The sequence below is a fragment of the Rattus norvegicus genome, chromosome 5 (assembly GCF_036323735.1).
Source record: "Rattus norvegicus strain BN/NHsdMcwi chromosome 5, GRCr8, whole genome shotgun sequence".
Taxonomy (NCBI): domain Eukaryota; kingdom Metazoa; phylum Chordata; class Mammalia; order Rodentia; family Muridae; genus Rattus; species Rattus norvegicus.
The window spans coordinates 82,693,257-82,715,548 of record NC_086023.1 but is presented as its reverse complement, the minus strand read 5'-3'; the positions used below and the strand labels follow the sequence as shown (position 1 = coordinate 82,715,548).

General features: G+C 39.4%; 1 pseudogene; it reads left to right on the top strand.

Moving 5' to 3' along the window:
• Positions 1-18,628: 18,628 nt before the first annotated feature.
• On the top strand, positions 18,629-21,033 carry tuba1c-ps3 (tubulin, alpha 1C, pseudogene 3; annotated as a pseudogene).
• The last annotated feature ends 1,259 nt before the right edge of the window (positions 21,034-22,292 follow it).

Sequence of the window (22,292 nt, the reverse complement as noted above, 5' to 3'; positions counted from 1 at the left end):
TCAGGAGAATCAAAATCAGTAGATGAGAGTGAGAGTGAGGAAGCCCTACGGTCTTTGAGACCCCAGAGACCTTACTACCAAGACAACAGAAGGGATATTGGAAGCTACTTAACTGCAAATGTGGTCAGAGAAGAGCAAGATCATCATACATAAAACTAGAAAATTGGAGCTGAGTACAGGACACAAGGACTTCTCTACTGACAGCTTAGTTTCTTTTGAAGGCAAGTTTGCTACTCAGTCTGTCTTCTATTTCCACATATCCTGCATCTCGGTGTTGTATCAAACAGTATGCTCCCCCATAAGGGCAGGGGCCATTTGTTATGGTTTTTGATCTGTATTCTTGGCCACTTTAGTTCCTTTAGATGTTCCTCAGCTGTAATCTGAACTGTGACCAGAACAAGAAAGCTTTATTTAATTCAGACCATCTTCTGATGACAAAAGACAAGCAAGTTTGTAATTTAATAAATGTGGTTAAACCTGACCTTTGCAAGCAACAACAAACATCTTGTAGCCTGAAATTTAGTCTCAGAACTTGCCAGGAACATTGGATAATATGATACCTTGATTCTGCACATAAAGTCCTGGGCACACAATTTCAAAATATGTACCTCCAGTATTTTCCTAAAAGATAATTTTGGAGTTCTTCCTTCAGATTCTAAGGTAATTAAAATGATGTCTCACAAAGGGCCATGACTTGTCAAGCTGGGCCCAATATGTTGAGAGCTAGCTTCATAAAATGATGAATTATAGGAACAATAAGTTGAGACCTGCCAGATGGAAGTCATTGCCTGATGCTTTTACCATTGTAGAAGTGTTGCCTACAGGAAAAAATGCAGAGAGCAGATTGTGGAAAATTTATACCAGAATCAAGCTCAAACCCCAGCATCTGATAAATGGTAATACAACAAATCACTTGGATACTCAGGCATGTAAACAAATAATGATCTTAACATGCTACCATTTACAGGCATCCCTAATCCTTATGTGTGTGTCTCTGGCACACTCTTGTCTTGCCTTGTCTGTGTTGCTGCTTAAAATAATCGTAAGAATTAGCTAAGTTGTATGAGTCAACTCTTGAATAGTTCAATACTAATCAAAACTGGTTGAAACTTTTTTTTTTGTTTATCTCTCTTTGCTTAAGAGAACCAGGAAGCAGGAGAGGGTTTTCATGCTAGGTTCATGATTACAGGCACAATAAACTTTCTCCAGCATCATCTACCTGGGAACCAACTGGGAACTAAAACACTCATACTTGAATATTCTTCTAAGACCTAAAAGGTGTCCAGCTATTCCTGGGCCATATCATCTTTGCATGCTGAAATCCAGATCATTTGATAGTTGAGAGGTTTGTTCTTCAAGTGTCTGTCCCTTGGACTCTTGCAGTAGAGTCCATTGCTTTAGATAACCCCTAAGGTTTTGAAGACAGACTCTCTCTTTCTAGAAAGACGTTTCGGTGTGCACTGTGTTTATCCACTTACCTTTCTTACTAATGCTAGCTCCAAAAATTCCCTTTGGGGAATTAATCTTTTACCATTGTACACTTTCCATCTTAGATAAAATTAACTAAAAAAGCTAGTCATGATGAGACTCTGACACTGTTTGTGGGCAAGGTTTACACACTTGGCCATCACATTCTACTAATTAGATGGTAACAGAACAATAGAAAATAAACAACAAAAATCAAACAAACAAAAAACAACATATTACAAAAATATTGAGTTATTAGAATGACTTGTAGGGAAACTTTTCCTTGTATTTAAACATTTTAATACAGTCATAAATTTCCTTTGATTCTCTAAACTTAATTCTCTTATATAAAATCAATGTCCAATAAGTCACTTCATACTTGAGCTTTTGTTTCTGCAGCCTCAACTGTGTTCTCTCTTGGGAAGTGAGTTTCATGGACAGGTTTCAAAAGCCTCAGCAAGAATCTTAGAATACTTACAATGTATGTAGTCAATAGATGTAATTACTCTAGTAGAACTGTAGCAATGAGTTTAAATGATCTGATACCTTTTCGCATCATCTGTTCTAAGCATCTCAGTTGAAAGTTAGTGATTGCATTAGAATATTATGAGTCCCGTTATATAAGAAAATAAACTGAGTCTTTAAGAAGTAAAAGCCCAGAATCTGGTAGTCTAAGGCATATACTGCATACATCTTGTCTCCTTGCCACACTGGAAAACTTAACAAATCTTAAGACTGGCTAAATCTTTATGATTTAACCTGCTCCCCAGTATTCATAATTTTTTTCTGATTTTTGCATTTGACTCCTTATACCCTCTTCTACCAGCGTAACATGTTGAGACTATTACAACATACAGAGGATCATTTCAGCTGTCGAAGCTGCCACACACGGCATAGAATAAATCATTTGTTTACCAAAATCATATGATCGTCTTACTTAATTCAAATTCTAATTAAAAATTAGCTAATGACTTCTCACTGCACTTGGAGTACTGTTGATTGATTCATTTGGTGTTCGGCAAAGGTGTGCCAATGTTCTAAGCACTGTGCTCATTCAAATTCCTCAGACAACCTGCAAGACTGTCGAGAATTGCCTTTTGTTTAGTTTTCCAGCCTCGAGTCTTGTTACGCCCAACTTTATATGCCACGCTTTATGCATTTGCTGCCATTTCCTGTACATTCCTGAATATCCCATGCTCTCGCTTTAACCATAGGCTGTTGGATCTGGCTGAGACACACCATTCATTGACTTTCCTGGCTTATATATAGTCTTTTCAGTGTCTGACCTTAATAGTCTTCATTAAATTCTGCTTTGGGAACCAGACTTACTAATATGACCCAGCCCTGTTCCTCGTTCCATTTGCTTTAATTTGTTGAAAGCTCCTTCAATCTTTATCTACTCTTTATGGGAGGATAACAGTAAAGACAGTGGGGAGTATTATTTACTCATATCTAAATCCTTAGCACTTAGCATAGCATTCAACATACAGTGTGAGCTAAATAAATATTTTATTAATGGATGATTTGTGTTCTTTGAATCAATGAGGATGGGCTCTGATAGAGAAGAAGATGAAACTGAGAGTCACTATGCTCTTCTGGTCATGATGGCTGGAGGATTTGCAAAAGACAATGAGTTATAAAAGATTTCAGTCATCATTTAAACCCAACTGATGGCACTGTAATTTCTCATCTTTTCTTTCCTAGGAAATCACATATTCAAACACAAGCTCAAGAAGGTATAAGATAGATAAAACAATGTCTATGACCAAATTCCACATAAGTGAGGGACACAAAAATGTAAAAGAGGAAGGGGGAAAATGCAGTCTTTGGGGAGAGGAATTGGAACAATGAGTCGAGTTTTCCCCAAATTCCCAGAAGTATCATACTTTCTTGAAGAAATAATACTTTCAAGCCTATTTACTTAGGGAAAGCCATACAACCAAAAGCACACACAAGTCTACCTATGCTGACAAAAGCTCATTTTCTTCACATGTTCTTTAATTGATTCCATGGAATAGAAGTGTGCATCTGCATGCCCAAGTTCCAGCAGCACTGGGATCTTCTCCTGTGTTAGACACTAAATTTGTGCTCTGGTTTTCCTCATTTTCTCTTAGAGCAATGTAAGTCAATATTAGCATTTTTCTTGTTTTATTAAAAAAATTTTGCTATAGGGCTGGGGATTTAGCTCAGTGGTAGAGCGCTTGCCTAGGAAGCGCAAGGCCCTGGGTTCGGTCCCCAGCTCTGAAAAAAAAAAAAAAGAACCAAAAAAAAAATTTTGCTGACCCTGGGGCCTGTCCTTCTCACCCACATGCTACATCTTTTCTTTGTCATACATACTATGTCCTTTAGCTGCTCTAGTAAGTGGTATGGTCATTACAAAGAAATATTAAAATTCTCTAATTCATTAACTCAGATAACAATGTACAAAAATGTATCCTTTCCTTTGCTTTTATCTCCTAACCTGTCTAGCTTATGGCAGACACACCTTGTATGTTTCTTGAACTAATAGGGAATACTTTACTAATCTATCATCTTTGCTTTTATTTCCAGTCAGCTCTGCTTTGCTTATTCGCCTGTTTTATATGGTATCTCATAATGTAAGTGGGTAGGCCAAGGGTTAGGTTAAAAAAATGAATCTCAGAGAAGTTACTTAGAAATGTACTTCAGAGAGAAATATAAAGGAAATAGAGATGTTCATATTATTATAGAGAGTTATAGGTTACCTCTTCTCCAGGTTTTTGATCACAAGTGTTCTAGATACCCTGAAACAATACAGGCTATTGCTACTGCTTTTAGTTGTCACCAAAACAGGATGGTGGTTAATACAGAAACTCACAACTAAAGTGAAGACAGTAAGTATGTACAGAATGCTAATTCAGCCACAAATGTGAAAGCAAAGAGGTTCCACCTCCCTGTAAGTCTTAGTGACCATTGTGGTAGAGGATGCAGAAAGACTATAAGAGCCAGGTTTGGTGAGAACTGGGGAAAGCCAGTGTTTTCTGGACATGCCAGGACCATGCAGGCATGAACGCATAGCAGTTATGGTTCCTCTACACAACGTATAAGATCAAAACAGTCAAAATTCTAGCATAGATGATGGATAAGATTATGAGCTCCTACCCCTAGCTGAGGAGCTACAGAGAACTGATGCCCTTCTACAGGAAAGAGTCAGTTTTTTTAAAGAATGTGGTTGCTGTTAAGTCAACCATACTCCAGTGGATGGACTCACATCTGATGCACATTGTCAGCACAAAGCAGATAGCAAGTAATTGGGGGTGGGGGCTGAAGTTGAATCAATGTAGAGAAGTGAGAGTGTATATGGGAGTAGTTAAGAGGAGAAATAGGATTAAAATGATGAAAATGCCCTGAATATATTATACAATTAATAAAAATATTCAATTTTAAAAGGATATGTGTTTGAATTACCAGAATCTTTCCACTTTTCTTAGTTATTAAGAATTCAGGTGCACTTTCATCACCATCACCATCATCATCATCATATTCTTCATCATCTTTCTCTCTTTTCTTTGTTTCCTTGTTTCTTGGTTTGTTTCTTTCTTTCAGGTGGCCTCAAATGGATGGAGATCCTCAATCTTCCTGCCAAAGCAGCCCCAGTCCTGGAAGTCAAATGTGCATCTGACTATAGGTCTAAGAAAGAAGAAAATAAGACAGAGGGAACAAATAAAGAAAAAGAATGGATGAAAATGAGAAAGTTCATGAGTCCTATCCAAAAAATGCAAAATTCTATGAATCCAAGCTTACCTCTGAGACGATGTGTTTCTCATGAATTCCTTCAACAAGCTGTTCTCTTTCTAAGGTGACTAGAGCTTGGCTCTCTTACTAAAGAGCCTTTTAGTGGAAAAAAACAGTTTATTCCTGCTATTTTAAAGAAAGGCTCCTATTTGAATTGATAGGTATCATCAACAGGGATTTCACTCACAGTCTAGTCTTCATTTATGTCGTAAAACAAACACCTCAGGCTTGACAAGGGAAACAATAGTTTCATGATCAGATAAATGATGAAGCAACTTTACCTACCCAAAGTCATGACTGTCTGCTGTGCTGGTGAGCTTAAACACTACTGACAAGAAGATTCCAGAGTGGCTCCTGGTCTAGGGAAGGGTCCTGCTCAGCATGCTCAGTCGACAGAGGTAAATATAAATCCTGATAGGAGTGAGAGAGACAAAAATAACACACACTCTTTGAGGATGGTTCCTCTGGTGAGTCGCAGTGAAATTTGTAAATGCAGCTCCTTCATCTTCCAGTTAGGGAAGTTGGAGAAATAACATGCGTATTACTATGGACAGTGCTTTATGCTAGACACACTATACAATGAACCTATATTAAGGACCTGCTAGAAAATTTACTTTCACCCCATTTAACAAGACACCAAATCCAAGGGTAGACTTGCTCAAACTTTCATTAGTGACTATATGGCATTGGCTCTGACCCAAAGACAGCAGGGTCCAAAACCCACATACTCCCCTCCTTGCTTTACTTATGGCAAGAAGATGAAAGAATCAAGAATCTCTATCAGGTTTCTCTTCATTTAATTTGATTTTGGCTATTTGCTTGGAATGTACTGAATTATTATGTTTAGATATGTCCAGTGGAGAGATCACTTATGTAATGTGGACTTTTTTATTTCAGTTTGTTCATATAGTAGATTATGTTGGTAGATTTTTATATTTGAACCATTCCTGCACCCAAGAATGGATGGGAGCCTACTTGATCATGGTGAATGTTGTTTTTGAGCAAGAGAATAAAATCGAACACCCAGAAATAAACCCACATACCTTATGGACACTTGATTTTCAACAAAGATAACAAGACCACTCAATGAAAAAAGGAAAGAATCTTCAACAAACACTGCTGGTTTCACTGGCTGTCTGCATGTAGAAGAATGCAAATAGATCCATATTTTTCACCCTGCACAAAACTCAAGTCCAAGTGGATCAAGGACCTAAAAACATAAAACCAGAAACAATAATAGCAAAAAAGTGGTAAATAGCCTCAAATACATTGTTACAGGAGACATTTTCCTGAACACAACAGCAATGCTCAGGCCCTAAGGTCAATAATTAATTAATGGGATTTCCTGAGAGTGAAAAATTTCTGTTTGACACTATCCACAATACAAACTGACAGCCTACAGATTAGGAAACATGCCTCACTAACTCTACATCTGATAGAAGACTAATATCCAAATATATGTAAAGAACTCAAGAAGTTAAACTCCAACAAATCAAATAACCTAATTAAAAACTGGGGAACATGGCTAAACAATCCTCAACAGAGAAATCTCAAATGGCCAAGAAGCACTTAAAGAAAAACTTAACATTCTTAATCATCAGGAAAATGCAAATCAAAACAACCCCGAGATTACACCTTATACCAATCAGAAAAGCTAAGATCAAAAACTCCCAAGTTGACAGCACATGCTGCGGAGGATGTGGAGCAAGAGAAACAGTCCTCCATTGCTAGTGAGATTGCACTCTTGTAAAACCACTCTGGAAATCAATCTGGCAGGGTTGTTTTTAGAAAATTGGAAAGAATTCTACCTGAAGACATAGCTATACCACTTCTGGACTTACACCCAAAGATACGCCACCACATCACAAGGAAACATGCTCCACTATGTTCCTAGAAAACTTAATTGTAATAGTCAGAAACTGGAAGCAACCCAGATACCCTTCAACCAAATAATGGATGCAGAAAATGTGGTTTATTTATACAATGGAATATTATTTAGCTGTTAAAAATAAGGATATAGTGAATTTTGTAAACAAATGACTGAAATAGATGTACTTACTGATAAGTGGATACTACCATAAAGTATGATACACCCACCGACCTAAAGAAGTTAAACAGGATGGAAGGCTCAAACAAGGGTACTTGAGTCCCACTTAAAAGGGGAAACAAAATAGTCATAGGAGACAGAGGGAGGAAGGGAATTGGATGGGAGAGAAGACAGGGAAGGGAATAGAGGTCAGGATCAGGTGTGAAGAGAGGGAGAAAAGAGGCCCAGAGGACCAAGAGGATGAATTGAAATCTGCTGGCTCCAGGGGGAGGAGGAGAAGGAGGAGAATCTCCATGAATTCCCAGAGACTTGAGGTGGAGGAGTTTCCTAGGAGTCAATGTGACTGACCTTAACCAAGATACCTAACAGTAGGGACATGGTACCAGAAGAGGCCACCTCCTATACCCAAGCAGGACCCCCCAGTGGAGGTTCCACCCACAAAACTTTCTACCCAATATGTGTCCTGTCTAAAAGCAAAGCAGAGACAAATATAGAGCAGAGACTGAAGGAATGGCCAACCAATAACCAGCCCAATTTCAGACCCATCCCATGGGCAAGCACTAATCCCTGACACTAGTAATGATGCTCTGTTATGCTTGCAGACAGGAGCCTAGCTTAAGTATCCTCTGAGAGGCTCTACCCTTCAGCTAACTGAAACAGACAGATACCCACAGCCAAACATTAAGTTAAGATTGGGGACACTTATGGAAGAGCTGGGGAAAGAATTGAAGGTCCTGAAGGGGAAGGGAATTCCACAGGAAGACCAATAGTGCCAACTAGCATGGACCTCTGGGAGCTCTCAGAGACTCATCCATCAACCAAAGAACATACATGGGCTGCAACAAGGCCCCTGGTACATATGTAAGAGACATGTGGCTCATTCTCCATGGCTACCTTATTTGGCCTCAATAGGAGATGTTACCTGGGGGGACACACCCTCTCAGAGGAGAAGGGGAGCAGAAAATGACTCTCTGAGAGAGGAACCAGGAGGGGAAGTCCTATTTGGAAAGAAAGAAAGAAAGAAAGAAAGAAAGAAAGAAAGAAAGAAAGAAAGAAAGAAAGAAAGAAAGGGAGAGAGAAAGAGAGAAAGAAAGAGGGAAGGAAGGAAAGGAAGGAAGGAAGGAAGGAAGGAAGAAAGAAAGAAAGAAAGAAAGAAAGAAAGAAAGAAAGAAAGGAAGAAAGAAAGGGAGAAAGCAGGCAGGCAGGCAGGGAGGGAGGGAGGGGGGAAGGAAGGAAACAAAGAAACAAACAAAGAAAGAAACAAAGAAACAAAGAAAAAAGGAAGGAAAGCAAATCTGTACCAAAGAAGATAATCTACAGAATCCATAGATTATTAGTGGCAAAGCCACTAATTTTCTCTAAGGAGAAAATGGAGCTGAATTTTTACTATACCTACTGTCTTTATGGCCAAACACGGATAAGCATGAGCAATAAAAACTGAATAAATCTTTTTTTCACTTTGTTTTTTTACCATCTGCATGTTTATGGAGGTAATAGTATGATTCATTGCAGTTGCTTCTCTCCTACAATGTTGGTCCCTCGAATGAAACTTGAATAATCAGGCTTGGTATTAGGTGTTTTTGCCCACTGAAAATCTTATAGACTCTAGAAAATTATTTTGCAAACATTAACTATTGCTTTAATAATCAAATCTTTGGTACGATGCAATCTGAATGGTATTAACTGCTAATGTAGTATGATATACTGGGGAAAACTCAAAGACATGCATATTTATTATATGGGTGTGTAGGTTTTCTTGACTTTATCTATGTGTCCCACATATATGATGGTATCCACAGAGCTCTGAAGAGCATATCAGATCTTCTAGAAGTAAAGTTGCAGATATTTATACCCTGCCCCACCTGGCCTCACTGTCCTGATGTAGATGCTGAGGACTGAACCTAGATACTCTGCAAGAACAGCAAGCGCTTCTTAATTTGCTGTCTCTCTAGCTCTATAGGGAAAGCATTAGTAGGAAACTAGGTCTTTGATGGAACACTTTCTGACCTCATTTTTCGTGTCCTGTTGACATTCAGGACTCTCATACCACATGCTATTGGACTAAATTGGATGACAATATCAAATGCTTGTGGAAGTGCTGAGGAAGAAATAGGTCCATGATAAAGGTGAGTGAAATGGAACACAAGGGAAGATGATAAATCAGAATGCATTTGACATATGCCAGGGGTGAAAAGCCTTTTCAAGGCTTGGTTATAAGTAATACAATGTTTGTTTGTTTGTTTGTTTTAGTTTTTGATTATTTTAGGAGAGCATTAAAGGAAGATTCTTCTCTGTACTTTACAGAATTGATTTGTGATTTATGCATTCTCTTTCCACAGCATTCTTCTTGCCCAGCAGCCTCACCATTGCTTATTCCATCGCTTCCAGCTCATTATGGGATATGATTTTGTTATAGCTTATATAGGTTTGGCCCCTGTAGATCCATGTGTTTGAATGCATGGACCACAAGAATTAACATTATTAGGAGGTGTGGCCTTGTTAAAATAGGTGTAACCTTCATGGAGGAAATGTGTCACCGTGAAGGTGGGCTTTGAGATCCTATGCTCAAGCTTCACCACATGCTGAAGAGACCCTTCTGCTGGCTGCCTGTGAAAGCCAGTCTCTCTCTTGGTTGCCTTTAGAACAGGATGTAGAATTCTCAGCTCCTCTAGCACCATGTCTGTCTGGACATTGCCATGCTTACTTACTGTCATGATGATAATTGACTGAAACTCTGAAACTATAACCCAGCCCCAGCTAAATGTTGTCCTTTGTAAGAGTTGCCTTGGTCATGGTGTTGCTTCACAGCCATGAAATGCTAACTAAGCCTATTCAAACCACTACAGACTTTCTGACTGATTATGGGAAGTTTCGTCTTTGCCTTCCTATATCTCGATTTAAAAAGTAGAGAACTTTAACTCAGAACTTAATGGCTATTATGCGCTCAAAGTTCACAGGTTTGCAAGAGACTTTGTTTAAAGATCTATTCACATTCTTGAGTATAAAAGCACTCATTGTGTCAACGCAATTGCTCAGTTCAAGTTCAATACTTCCAAATGTGCTTGGCCATCAGCATTTAGTTAATGTCATCTATAGGAAAGAGTTTAAACTTCCCAGTTAAAGCACAGAAACCACTTCATGATTTAGCCTCATCTATTTCTTCAGTTACATCTTGAGCATTCTTTGAGATCTCGTCTGTGTTCCAGACCAATCAGTTCATTTACGATTCTATTCCTCATGTCCTTTCTTTTCTCCTTTTTCATATTTCTCAATCTCTCTCTCTCTCTCTCTCTCTCTCTCTCTCTCTCTCTCTCTCTCTCTCTCTCTCTCTCTCCTGAAAAATGCCTTCTCCTCACAATCAGGATTCCCCACTAAGTTGCTTCTCCTTCGGAAAACATCTGGCACCTATTCTCTGGTAAAATGGCCACCTATACGACATCTATACAACAAGGGTATTCTATTTTCAGCAACACTATGGTTATTTGATATTTTACTGTACATTTCTAAACTTGGACTATGGGCCTCTTGAAAACAGTGGGCAGGAATGACTTTTCTCAATGTATGGAAAGATCAATATAATGACCAAAACAGGAGATCTAATTTGTTTTCAAAGTAATTACTGAATACTAAGCAGAACTTAGGTTTCATATATCTAAGACTACTCAGCGTCTAGATAATGAGAGAAAATCAGTCCAAATATAAGCCTTGCAGCCAGATATTACTCACAAATCATTCAAAAATGACTATTTTCAATCAACATGTTTCAGGGAAAAATGCACCTACGATGCAGAGTATAGGAATGTCTGTATCAATGGTCCCATTCACTGGTCTGCCTGTGCCTCCTAGGCCTCCTTGTATCCAGAGATATATGTCCAGATACCCACATATGTAGCTGTCAGTGGGAAACCATGAAATGAGTGGAGAAAATGGACTCTGTGTGAGTGTGTATGTGTGTGTGTGTATCTTTCTCTTTATTCACATCTTTAGTTTTGAGAGTTAAGATTATTCAGGAGACTTGGATTTTACCTTTCAATTCTGCTATTGATGTATAGACAGTTAATATCTAGAAGTTGAATTGTATGATGAATAATTTATATTGAATTCTATTCTTTCTTCCTCTTATTCCTTACCCTACCTCTCCCTTTATTTCCTGGCTGCTTTCTTTCTTTCTCTTTTCCTTGTTATTTTCTATTTAGTGCTATGCTCAACATTATGGGCCTGGTGTTAGAATATGCAAAGAGAACACACAGAAGTCTAATCAGACAGTGCACTAGTCCTGGTGGAGCTCAAACACCTAAGGAAAATATACATTAGCCACAGCCAAAATTTTACAATGGGTAGAATAATATTGATGAAATTTAGGTTTCTGGTGAAACTTGTAACAGGAATCTGTTATCATTTGGAAAGCTTGTGAAGTTACATTTCAAATATATCTTTTAAAAGGAGGCAGCTAAAAGGAGAAAGTATTTCCAGAAAAAAAGAATAGCATTTCAAAAAGAATGAAAAATAAATGGCTTCGCAGAGGAATTAAGAGGTAGTCAGCATGGCTGGACTGAAGATCCTGAGGACTTGCAGACAGCCAAAGGGACTAGGGAGGGAGATGGGGACTTACTTATGACCAAAATTACTAGGACACATTAGACAACTTAAATGGCATCCAAAGAGGAATGAAAGTAGCATGAGGCTCAGTTTCCCCTCCTCTTCTTGGGAGTGCTTTTATTTCTCCAAAAGCCTTAGCGATAATTCAGGAAAACCATTCCTTTCTTTTTCCTCTCCTCACCCACTCATGCCTGGAGTGACCCACCCTAGATTTTTCCCCCACAGCCTTCCCTAACAGGGCTTGATTGTAAGACATCCAAGTTTGGAAAATTGCCTTGGAAGCCTGGGCGACAGCTAACATTGCCCACCACATAGCTGACCCAAATATGAATCAACCAGGAATTACTGGATGAAGCCAATGTCCTGGCTGTGCCCTACTCTGAGGTCACTGTGGAAGAATTGCTCCCCAGAAAGCAATCCTGCCTGCCCATCCAGGAATGCCTGTATCAATGGCCCCATTCACTGGCCTGCCTGTGCCTCCTAGGCCTCCTTGTATCCAGAGATATATGTTTAGATACCGATATATGTAGCTGTCAGTGGGAAACCATGAAATGAGTGTGGAAAATGGAAAATATCTTCCTTTCTGAAAATTTACGAAAAGCAAATATTCAGTTTCCTCCCTCACAATGCTAAATATAGCAGGCAAGAGTTCGTCGTTCTAAAACTTAGGACAGGCACTGGGTTGTTAGGTTTTGTTTTCATTTTCGTTTTGTTTTGATTTTCATACAAAAAGAATAGAAAAAGCACAGAAGACAAGGAGGTCTGGTGCAATCATTCAACAGCCATTCCAAAGCCAATTCTTTAGAGCTAGGTACTAACCCATACATGCAAAAGATGACTGGCAAAGACACAGTAGTTGCTGTTAACATGGACAAGGTCATGGTCACCACTTTTTCTGCCAGGCACTAGCTCCACCACAGAATACATTCCTTCAGCCCTTCTTTCCACAAAGGAAGTCCATTTTGTATATGCTTTAAGACTCTGGACTCAGTCCCTCTAGGCAGGACAGCTTTCCTTTGGTTAAAGCACAAAAATGCAATTTTTATATAGATCTGTAATTGTGTCAGTTTCCTTCCAAAGGTTGACACTGTGTTCTTTATTAACAGGTCTCCACTTTATTCCCTTTTAAATTTCTTTCTTTTAAGTATATTGTTTCAAAATTTCATGCATATAATATGCTTTGACAATGTACCCCCATCAGCCTCTCTTATTGTCCTCTCTTACCATTGAACCCTTTCTTCTTCATAAATTCTTATCCATTTTATCGTTTTGTGTCCCATGGCATGTAATTAGAGTGTTTGCATGACCATGCGTAAGAGGCTAATTACTTGAAAAGGGAAACTTATGATGGCTAAACCACTGAAGAATGCAACACACACACACATACACACACACACACACACACACACACACACACACACACACACACACACCATTAACTGCCTTTAGCTCCTTTGCAACATGCATGTGTTAATTTTTTGAAATGAAATCTCTAAACTGGTGTTCAGTGATTAAGATGGTCAAACTGATCAACCCCACCAACACTGGACAGATAGGCTTGCCAAACATGGCTTTTTAATGTAGGTTTTGGGAGGAAGGGGTTAAACTCAGGTCATCCTCATGATTGTATGGAAAACACCTTACTCACTGAGCCATCTCTAAAGTCCCAAGATCAGCAATTTTAACCCATCCTTAGATTGCTCAAAATCAAGATTATCAACAGTTTCAGCCAGTGCTACTGTTGCTTGGGGTTGTCCTGTACACTGAGAGACATTTGCATCATCCAGGTCGTCTCATAGATGCCAGTTACACCTGCTTCTTCTCCTACTCAAAAGCTTAAATGACCAAAAATGTCTGAAGATATTTCCAAATACCTGCAGGGGCCAGAGTGGCTCCAAATCACTGGTCTGTTTTAATCCCAAAGGTAAAAGCCCTATGTTTAGTGTCTCAAGTAAAGACAGGACCACTATCAGTTCCACGGTCCTGGGGCATTGATAGATATTGCTTCTGTTTTCATATTCTACCTAAATGCAGTAATTGGACATTTTTTTCATTCTTTTCTACATTAGAGACTTTATTGTTGCATATATTTTTACATCCTTTTTTTACCTAGAACGCAGTGTAATACAGTGATGAATAAGGAGAAAACACAAATTAAATCTCACCTCAACAACTCAAAAACTACACGACACTACAGCAAATGATTTAATGTCTATCAGCTTTAGGAAACCTGGCTAGAGCAAAGACTATACTTGATTATTTTATTGGGAATTGAGTCAGGGGGCAAAACACTAGAATGTAGTTTTATTTTCTAAATGCATTGACTGTAATTATTCCAGCTAATTGATTGTTCAGCTCTCCCTCCAGCCATTTCTAGGTTTAGTCTACTTTCTATGTCCCTCATTATTCCTCTAAAATATCATAGCCTTTACATTGAAAATGTGCAGGAAGCTATTTTATCGTTAATGTGATCCTTTTATATGTTTAAATGTTTAACAAACAGCTCATCTTGAAAGCCATTGAGACATCAAAATGCAAATGAATCCAATCTTATCAGTGATATATCAGAGGAAAGATTATTAAGGGAAAGGCAGACTCATAAATTATTTAAGTATTTTAACTAAGACACACATTCTTAGAATAGTAAAACATAGCAAATTCCTTGTGAGACTGGGACAGGAATTCACATAATCATAGCAATATTTTGTATGACTATTGCAATTTGGATTGTCTATAGAATCCAGACTGGGGAAGGGTTTATTATGAAATCATCAGTTAAGTCAACTGACTTTTACCATAACAGGTAATTCCATCTAAATGTGTAAATTAACTAGAACATAGTGGGGAGTGCCCAGTCTCATTGTAGAAAAGGTGACGTAGAAGCTGCATTCTAGTGATATCACTGGGAGAAAGTTAGATGACAAATGTTTCAATCATTGGGATCAAAACCTTTATTGCAAAAAAAAACTTTAATAATTCTCCTTAGGATATGTAAAATGGAGTCATAATCTAAAAATAGTAGTTCAAGGGTGGTTTTATTTGCAACCAAACGTGGCTTCTCCCACCCACTAGCCGTGTGGTATTTGGCGGGGAGTTCACCCGCCATAGTCCTAGTCTCCTAAGAAGTCTTCTTGACATGGAGACGGATAAGGATAACTTACCTAGTTCATGGGAAGCATTTGCCATAGTGGAAGGAATGAGGAAAGCACTTCATAATTGGCAGACGTGATTTAAAGTGCGTTAGACAGTAGCACTGCATAGATAAGCATGGACCAGGGAAGCAGATGGAATTCAAAACCTCTCATTCCATCCTCCAACAGAAGGAAAAGGAAAAAAAAAAAGAAAGAAAACCCTTAAAATACAACTAAAATGTTCAAAATGGGGGCTACAGTGGTGACTCAGTAGGAAGAGTGTCTGACATGCCAGCATGAAGAATGAGTCTGGGTTCCTAGGATCCACATAAAGGCCAGGCACATTAGCACCGGTATGGAACTTCAGTGTTGAGGAAATAGGGAGTGAGAGGTAGATGGATAACTGGTACTCTCTGCTGTGTGGATTCAGGGGTCTACCTTGGGTCTAATAGATTTGGCAAAAGGACTCTTGTACACTGATCCGTCTCTCCAGTCCCTGGCAGCTTTTTTGATGGCTAGTACAGCTAAGGCACAGTGACATCTCCTCACTTCTTGCTTTCCAGTCATTGACTGCTTCCGCCCTCAGCTTGGCATAATATCCTGTACTTTAATCCACTGACCCCAGCCTGCTGCTTCTTTGCTGTATTTTCCCTAGTTCTTAGGAGTCTACTTACTTCCACCACTGTAGCCTTCATAAACCTTTTACAAATTTTATCAAAAACCATCACATGTTCTTATCTATATCACTAGCCCCTATCCTTTTGTTACCTCAGAGATTCACCATATAAAGATTTATTTTAATTTTATTAACTGTAATATAAAATGGGACCCAACGTAAAACTAAGGAAGTTACTAAATTCTATACAAAATTCTCTTTGAATTTCTTCTGGCTGTTGTTCTCATACTAAGGAGGGGTTTTACTTTTATTATCCATTCTGTAGATTGACTTTCCATTCTTAAAGGATATAAGTATAATATCCTAATATTTCTAGAAAGTCTCCTCTGGCTATAAAATTAATGGATTCAATGTCCTTTACAGATATGGTAGATTCTACTCTTTATCTAAGAGCCTTCCGTGTTTCTCTGAGGGCTTAGAACAGGAACCTGAATTTTTATATCGAAATTATTTTATAATGGGAGTAATGGCAGTAAGAGATCTTACTACAGGTGGTTGGAGTGCTTCTTCATGCTCCTCCCCTCCACAAGCAAAAATGTCTATAACAAAGAAGTCCTTTTATAAGCCTGTAGTGTTCAAGGCAGAATGCTAGAGTTCAGCAGATTTATGACAGACAGAGAGAAGGGAGTTAGGCATGACACTCATCATCCCATCTCTCTAGTGAATATTAACCTTGAACAAATTTTCAAGAAGAAATACATTGAATAAAAAGGGATATTTATAGAAATTTGCAATAAATAAGTACATAAACAAACAAACAAACAAACAAACAAACAAATAAATAAATAAATAAATAAATAAATAAATAAATAAAATTACCAAAGCAAAATGAAATTATTAAACGGCAAAAGTTAAAGGCTTTACATTTCAATGTATATACAATACCCAATGCCCAGTCTCCTAAGCCTCTCAGGCCTCTTGTGTAAAGAATGAGTCACTCATAATTTCTGTGTCATTTCTGGAAATGGCCTCCTATGGAAGGCATGTGTCTCCTTCTTTTGAGATTTTTCTCTCTGTGTTAAGAACTATCCATATGGCTTTCACTTAGGATTTTTGTCATTTCTTGAGCCATTCTCACCTTCTATTGTCACTCAGTTTTTCCTGGAATGCCTCCCTATTGCCTGTGTGCTCACTATTTTCATGCAAGGGCCATCAATGTGACTAATGACCCTTCAAATCTGGAGTGGGAAAATACACCCCTCCACTCTCCTCAAGTAATGAGCATTCCTTTTTGCTTGTGCTTTTATTTCTTTGTGAGTAAGTGACTTGTTCCATGTTTAACTAATTTTTTTAAAGTGTGACAAAGTGATTGCTGAACAGTGATGTGCACAGTGATACAGAAGCAAAACTTCCAGGAAAGCTCTCTCAAGTTCTTTGAAGATCGTATTCGTCTTGATTTTGAGGTTGTTTTCCAAAACACGTTCACTAAGTTTAACATTTCCATCCCTGTGACCATGTGCCTAGTCCTTCTGTTTTGAGAATTTGGGAGATCATTTTGGCTCCCTCACAGACTCCACATGTCAGAAGCCTTTTGATTTATGAACCAGTGAATGCCATCTTCACTCTTCATGATTCTCTTTTCCAGACATAAACTGGTCAGACTAGTTGGAGAGAACAAATGTGTGGGTTAAATTGCAAAACGTCATGAAGAGCATTAAACAGATCCTGCTCTGGACCAGTGGTTTCCATGTGCATCATCTCTCCCTTTTCCTAGAGCTGCTAGCAACCTGGACTTTCCATTTTTAATTCATGTGTTGCTGTATGCTCATTTCAGGCTTACAATACTTCCAAAATCTCTGTACCGTGTTCCAAAGAGTTATGATATCATTTCCATAGGCCAGCCACACCATACTACATAGAAATGTATCCATGTTCATGATATAGGTTAGTAATCATTTTTATTTTCACTTAAGATAGACTTCATTTCTCCTGTCCTTTTTTTTTTTTCGTTCAGGTATTTTTGGAAGACTCGTGGAGAGAATGTCTCATCTTTAAGTGAGTTTGTAAACCAAATTCTCTTCTTGGAATGCTCATAAATCCTCTTGTTCAGAATCACCCCCAGTGCCCGCATAATTTCTGTTGTTTTAGTTCCAACTTCTGAAAGCCAGAATAAGCAGGGAAGGCAGCATGAAGGATGTACCTGTGACAGCAGAATACAGAAGCTTGGATTTGTCATCCATTGTCCTGGCCCAGTAAATATAGGAGTCACTATATTTACTCAGCCTTCTGTGATGAATGATAATCATTTTGAAAGAAACTTTTTCTCACATTCGACTAAATGTTCAGTAGAACTGAAACATTCAAGAGGAGAAAATGGTTCTGTAGTTAGTTCATAAGACCTTTTGTTGTGTTTGCTCTGTTCCTGGTACAGTCCCATTTACCATGTCACCTGGAGACTGTTGGAGCCTCTACAGTGTTGGAGCACAAAGCCTGGTGAGTAGCACTGCTCAAAAGTTAGGAAATCAATTTAAATTTAAACTGCTCGCTGTGCAGAACAAACTCTAATTTTATAAGTTAAGCCCCATCTTTCTCCAAAAACTGTTTCTTCATCCCTGTAATTTCTCACTACAAATTTCCCTTCCAAGATATAGAAGGCATCAGAGTCGGCTTTTCTATGTTCATGTGGACAGCACCAAGTGATAATGAATATACACCAATGTAAAAAGTCCACTGCATGTGGAAAGAGATGTCTAGAAATAAGAAGAGACTTGGATACGGTGAAACAGTTTCCTCAGCTAGCAGCTAAGGGATTTTCATTCCCATCTTTATAAAAAGCTCAAGAACCCTGCCCCTTATTCAGCACGGGCTTGAAATGAGAATGAAATGTTAAGTGACTATACTCAGGACTATCATCCCATTTCTGGAGGTCTCCTGTGGAAAGTGTGTGTCACTTTTTTTTTTTATTTTTGTAACGTCACCTCTCATTTTTTCCCCTTTTCAAGACTGCAATGAGACTTAGGTGGAGCACTTCTGTACACCAAGGGACAGAGCCTTCTATTTGGGGCACTTCATGCTTCCAAGGATCTAATCCTGATGTCAACTGGAAATTTTGTCACACAGAGTGACTCAAGATCAAGAAAGACACTTGACTACGCAGCAAGACTCTCAATAGAAGACTTGATACTCACTTCAAGCCTTTGGTCTGTCCCTTGCAAGCCACATTTCCTATGATAAATCACTTAAACTTTGTCACTTCATATTTTTTTAATCTTAATGCAGAATATTTGTTTCATATAATTAGCCCTGCAAGGGTGTTATCATAGTGTCTATGACAGAAAGCAAATGCTCAGTACATGCCCACTACTGTGTATAGAATCTCAATCTTTTTCTTTCCTTCCCTTCCCCTCTGCTTCCATTCCCTGTCCTCTCCTCGTGTCACTTTTCTCCACACCATAGTGTCTGTATCCTTGAGCCACCTCTATGGAGTTGGAGTTTGTGACTATTGCTATGCATAATCATATGATAAAACAAAGCACAGCCATCACTTCACATATCCAAGATATACAATAAGAAGGCAAATCACACACAGCTTCTCCCCTGAACTCCCTTGTAGTCTGTTAGTGAGAGATCATCACCGTCTTTTCACTTCCTCAGTTTATTTGGATCACTTCAAGGATGAAAAGTGCATAAGTTCATCTCCATCCACGTAGGTCAGGCTAGTGTTCAGATAGGTCCATTGGGAACTCTACTGCCTGGAACCTGACGTCCAACCTGACGGTCAGATGCCAAGCAATAAGACCATTGGGGGAGGAGATGACGCCTTCAACACATTTAGTGAGACAGAAGCTGGCAAGCATGTGCCCCCCACTGTGTTTGTAGACCTAAAACCCACAGTTATTGATGAAGTGGCACCTACTGCCAGCTCTTCCAATCTGAGCAGCTCAGCACAGGCAAGGGAAATGCTGCCAATAACTATGCCCGTGGCCACTGTACCATTGGCAAGGAAGTCATTGACATTGTCTTTGACAGAATTTGCAAGCTAGCTGACCAGTGTCTTCACTGCTTCTTCAGAGCTTCAGGGCTTCTTGGTTTTCCACAGATTTGGCGAGGGAACTGACTCTGGGTTTACCTTCCTGCTAATGGAGTGGCTCTCTGTTGATTATGGAAAGAAGTCCAAGCTGGAGTTCTCCATTTACCCAGACCCCAGGTTTCTACTGCTGTGGTTGAGCCCTACAATTACATCTTTACCACCCACACCACCCTGGAGCACTCTGATTATTTCTTCATGGTAGACAATGAGGCAATCTATGACATCTGCTGTAGAAATCTCAACATCGAGCGCCCAACCTACACTAACCTTAATCGCATTTTTAGCCAGATTGTGTCTTCCAGCACTGCTTCCCTCAGATTTGATGGGGCCCTGTTTGTTGATCTGACAGGATTCCAGACTAACCTGGTGTCCTACCCTCACATCTGCTTCCATCTGGCCATTTATGTCCCTGCCATCTCTGCTGAGGCAGCCTACCATGAGCAACATATAGTAGCAGAGATCACCAATGCCTGCTTTGAACCAGAGAACCAGATGGTAAAATGTGATCCTCTCCATAGTAAATACATAGCCTGCTGCTTGCCGTACCATGGTGATGTGATTCCCAAAGATGTCAACACTGCCATTGCCAGCATCAAGACCAAGCATACCATGCAGTTTGTGGACTGTTACCCCACTGGCTTCAAGGTTGGCATTAATTGCCAGCCTCCTACTGTGGTACCTGGTGTCCACCTGGCCAGGTCCAGAGAGCTGTGTGCCTGCTGAGCAACACCACAGCCATTGCTGAGGCCTGGGCTCACCTAGATCACAAGTTTGATCTGATGTATGCCAAGTGTGCCTTTGTGCACAGGTACGCGGGTGAGGGCATGGAGGAGGGGGCGTTCTCTGAGGCCCATGAGGACCTGGCTGCCCTAGAGAATGATTAAGAGGAGACTGGTGCAGAGAGTGCTGAAGAAGACGATGAGGGTGAAGAATATTAACTCATGTGCTGCAATTTTATACTTTTGTGGTCTCATCTTTATTTTTTCTTGTGTTTTAATTGTCCTAAACTATCAATAAAGATGTTTCCACTTTATGTGGGGGAATAAAAGAAGGCAAATCAATTGAGCTTGTGTTTAAACCTGGATCTCTGGCTCAAAGCACGTATTCTTAGAATATCAACCCAAATCAAAGCCCCTGAAATGCCTTTAACAGATTTCTAAAGGAAATCTTACATGATAAAAATCTATATTTGCCAAGCAGAAATAAACCCACAAAATGGCAAACCTATTCCAGTTTCCCATCTCTATGTCTTCATACAGATCAAAGCAATTAGTGTCCTCTCTGATGTGCTTCATCACTACCCTCTCACACATGTAAAGCCAGCATCACACTGAACAGTATTCTGTAATGAGAGGTAGATTTGCTTCTTACGGTCACCGTGACTTTTCTTCTTAACACATTTATTTTCCTTTTCTGATCCTTTACAGAAAATGTACGTCTTCATTAACACATCCTTCCATCAAAATGGAGGAGGATAAGCAATGAGGACAAATTTGGGTGTCCAGGAAGAAAAGATGCCAGGAAAAGAGAGACATGTGGAAGGAAGGCAAAGGGCCATGGAACAACTTAAGGCTAAGTGCTGTTCTGCCATTCTGGGCTGTTAGCTGGCAGTGCCAAAAGCTAGGCTGTCAGCAGTTAAGCAGGCAAAGCCAGGGCCCTCCCTGTCTGTCTCTGAGGCCATTTCCCAAGCATTCTACTGTCTTGGCTAGCCAGAGATTAACTCCAAAGTACACTGCCCCTGTTTGGCTCTGCGTCCTCTTTTCCCAAACACCGAGCCATGCCTTGAGCCAACACAGCTTTTCTTTTTCAGCACTCCTTGCACAATGGGTATGTGACCATCTGTCTCTTGCTCTATTTGCTTTCCTGCACAGAATCAAAATTACCCAAACTGTATCCCAAACAGCCCATTACTCAAGGTCTGACTCAGACTTGGTGCTTAGTGACTGCTGGTTTGTTTGAGAGACACATAGGTATGGAGAGAAATACATAAGTCTTACAATAACTCCACAGGAAGCTGAGAATGAACCTGGCCACTTAGTCATGGTGACACCTTCAAAAGAAGGATCATTTCCCCAAATAGTGTCACTTCATTATGTAGTATTGAAAATAACAGTATTTGTCTGAGTCAGTGCTGCTGGGTAGATCACATGTAGAACACATACAGGGAGAAGATTACAGATTATAAACTGGTGACTGTTTTATATAGACTCCTAATTAGCCTAATGCCCCTCTATTGAAACTGCCATTCTGACTGAAGAGCATGAAGCTCTGGATGCACCTCCCCAAGGTTGCTTTAAGCTTCTATGTGATTTTAAATGGCTCTTTACACAATTATTGCCATCTCCTACGTTCATTCACCAATGAGCATGAGAGATCGCTCCATTTTCTGAGATCTTCGATTTTTTTTCTTGAGAGACTTAAATTTCTTATCATACAGACCTTTCACTTGTTACTCCAAGATACTTCATATTATCAGTTGCTATTGTGGAGGGAGTTGTTTCCCTAATTCCTGGTCCTCCTACAGGGTTGTGCTCCTCCTCAGCTTCCTCCAGTTTTTCCCAATTCAACCAGAGGAGTTAGCAGCTTCTG